We start from the raw sequence: 3,637 nt of genomic DNA, 5'->3' as shown, positions 1-3,637 counted from the left end.
TGTTTTGATTAGTGACTTCAAATGGCTGGAGGCCTAGCTCTGAAGGTGGCCATTGTTCCAACATGCCCCAGAGAGGGGTGGTGACAGAGGAGACTTAAGGATGGTACACTTGCTCAGAGCTGCAGGGAAAGTTCAAGGGCAGGTCATGAGGGCTTGGCTTTGGGTAACCATGGAGGAGGCTCCTGGCATTACTCCTGTCTCCTCCAGAGGGCATTTTGGGGCTAGTCGGCACCACCTTCATGGGACCTGGCCCCGTTTTGGTTGGGAAAGACTAATATGGGAAACTCTTCTCTGATGTGCCCCCCTCCCAGAATTTGCTATCCATGCTATAGCAGTTGAAGAAAACCAAATAACCTACAGAGGCTGACAGTCCCGGACAAGGTCTTCTTGCCTGCTTTAAACACCTGGGAGAGGAAAGTCTGTCTCCTGGAAAATATAGGGCTTTTTCAAGCTCCTATAAACAGGGGATCTCCAAAACAACTACAAGCATACACCCAGAATGAGACTCAGGCCAGAAAAGACAGTAAGGACCCTGCTCACCACATTTGCCTTGAGCAAACCACTCTGATAGGAGGCTGAAACTCAAGAAAATCTCTGTCCTATCAACAGATGGTTATAAAACAAACAAAATCACAGACATCTCAGGGAATACATCTCAGGTTAACACTCTAAAATATTAAAATGGATAGTATGCAACAGAAGAGTACAAGATAAAGAAACAGGAAATGATGGCCCATCCAAAGGAAGAGGATAAAACTCCAGAGAACAAATGAAGATTTCATGATCTGGCTTGAAGAGGTGAGCTCCCAGAAAAGAAATGTGACTCATTCCAGGCCTCAGAGACACCAGAATACCTTTACTTTAAAAAAATGATAAGTTTGATAAGAGTGTTCAGACCAAGTGTTAAATGTTTACAAAAGATAGCAAAGGATTCCTATCACTTAATATGTAGAGCTTGTGCCTGTGAACTTGAAGTTTGTGCTAAATGTGGAAAGAAAGAAGACATTGTCATTCCATTTAATAAAGAACCAGAAAATATTAAAAATAATCTATGCTCCAACTGTAGAAGAAGCTGCAGATGAAATGAAAAGGAAAGTGATGGTGATTTAGATTTTGATATTGATTTAGATGATACAGAAGAAGACAATCAAGTGTATTAATGAACTGTATTAAACATCAGTCTGAGAACATGAAATTCTTGGCAAAATTTTTTTCCCCTTTGAGGTTTGTTTTAATTGCAGATACAATTTCTTAAATAGATATGACTGCATAAGTTTTCTATTTCTTCTTGTGTCAGCTTGATAAGTTGTTATTTCTCAGGAATTTCTTACCTTCTAAAGGCATCTTTCTGGCTGCTGTGATAAGAATGGACAGTAGAAAGACAAGGGTGGAAGTGAGGAGGTCTCCTCAGTAATGCAGGGAAAAAATGACACTTGCAACAGAGCAGCATCATGGGATAGCAAGAATTAATCAGATGGTGGGTATGTTTTGAAGGTAGGGCCCAGAGACTTTCCTGATGAACTGGATGCAGAGTAAAAGAGAAAAAGTGTGGTCGAAGGTGCCATCAAGGTTTTTTACTTGAACCATTGAAAAGATAGGAGTTGCCATGAACTGGGTGGGGAAGATTGAATCAGTCAGAGAACTTGAAGATAAGCCAATTGAATTAATTCAGTCTGAGAAGTAGAAAGAATAAAGAAAAGTGAGCAGAGACTGAAGAACATGTGGACTATCATCAAGTGTAACAATACATGCATTATAGGAGTCCCAAAGAAGAGAGAAGAAATAGAAAGAGGAGAGAGAATATTAGAAGAAACAGTGGCTGAAAACTTTGCAAATTTAACAGAAGTCATGAATACGTGCAGCCAAAACACACAACAAACTCCAAATAGGATACACCCAAATAAACTCACACCACAGTTTATTATAATCCAACTCTAGAATGACAACGATAAAAAGAATTTTTTTTAAGCCACAAGAGGGAGCAACGTGCCACTTATGAGGGAGCCACAATAAAATTAAATGCTAATTTCTAGTTAGAAACCACAGAGGCAAGAAAGCAGTGGGGTGATGCATTTAAAATGCTGAAAGCAAAATTGCCAACAAGAATTCTATATCTGGCAAAACTTTAAAAAATAAGGGAGTGATTAAAACAATTTCAGAGAAACAGAAGCTGTGAGAGTATGTCATTAGACTATCCCTACATGAGATACTGAAAAGAGTTTGGCAGGTTGAAAGGAAAGGGCAATTGACAATAGATCAAAGCTGCATGGAGGAACAAAGAACTTCAGGAAGGGGTAAATATAAATACCATTACTATCTGTGCTGGTTTGAAACTGTTATGTGCCCCCCCAAAAGCCATGTTCTTCTGGTCCAATCACATGGATGCAGACCTATCGTGACTGGGACCTTTAGATTAGGTTAGATTAGGTTGTTTCCATGAAGATGTGACCCACACAATCAAGGTCTTAATTCTTTCTTGGAGTCCTTTATGAGAGAGAACTCAGAGCCAACACAGAGCACCTAGAGATGAAATCAGCACAGATGTTTGGAGATGCTCAGCTAAGAAATGAAACCCAGAGTCTGTCCAGTCAAAGCTAAGTGAGGACCCACATAGAGATAAAGCCACTGGAAACAGGAACTGATTTGAAATCAGAAACTGGGAGAGAGGGCCAGCAGATGCCACCACGTGCTTGCCATGTAACAGAGGAACCTAGATACAATCGGTCTTTCTTTTTAAATTTTTATTAATAAAACCAATCAACATACAATATGAACATTCTTTTTTTCATCACATAGTTGTATATTCATCATCATAATCATTTCTTAGAACATTTGCATCAGTTAAGAAAAAGAAATAAAAAGAAAACAGAAAAAAATTCACACTTCCCATGTCCCTTACCCTCCCTTTCATTGATCACTAGCATTTCAATCTACTAAATTTATTTTAACATTTGTTCCCCCTATTATTTATTTATTTTAATCCATATGTTTTTCTCATCTGTCCATAAGGTAGATAAAAGAAACATCAGACACAAGGTTTTCACAATCACACAGTCACATTGCAAAAGTTCTATCATTATACAATCATCTTCAAGAAACAGGGCTACTGAAACACAGCTCTACATTTTCAGGCAGTTCCTTACAGCCTCTCTGCTACACCTTAACTAAAAAGGTGATATCTATTTAATCCATAAGAATAACCTTCAGGATAACCTCTCGACTCTGTTTGGAATCTATCAGCCATTGACACTTTATTTTGTCTCATGTCTCTCTCCTCCCTTTTGGTTGAGAAGGTTTTCTCAATCCCTTGATGCTGAGTCCCAGCTCATTCTAGGATTTCTGTCCCATGTTGCAAATAGGAAAGTCCACACCCCTGGGAGTCATGTCTCTAGTAGAGAGGAGGAGGGCAGTGAGTTTGCTTGTCATGTTGACTGAGAGAGAGGCCACATCTGAGCAACAAAAGAAGTTCTCTTGGCAGTGACAATTAGGCCTAAATTTAAGTAGGCTTAGACTATCCTTTGTAGGGTTAAGTTTCATATGAACAAACCCCAAGATTGAAGGCTCAGCCTATTGCTTTGGCTGTTCCCTCTGCTTGTGAGAATATCAAGAATTCTCCACTTGAGGAAGTTGAATTTTC

The 3,637-nt window shown here is 39.3% G+C and overlaps 1 pseudogene; it reads left to right on the top strand.

The window, feature by feature from the left end:
• Positions 1 to 780: 780 nt before the first annotated feature.
• On the top strand, positions 781 to 1,160 carry LOC143675755 (uncharacterized protein C9orf85 homolog pseudogene; annotated as a pseudogene).
• Positions 1,161 to 3,637: the final 2,477 nt, after the last annotated feature.

The sequence above is a fragment of the Tamandua tetradactyla genome, chromosome 3 (assembly GCF_023851605.1).
Source record: "Tamandua tetradactyla isolate mTamTet1 chromosome 3, mTamTet1.pri, whole genome shotgun sequence".
NCBI lineage: Eukaryota > Metazoa > Chordata > Mammalia > Pilosa > Myrmecophagidae > Tamandua > Tamandua tetradactyla.
The sequence above is the reverse complement of the archived record's forward strand: the minus strand, read 5'-3'. Positions and strand labels throughout refer to the sequence as shown.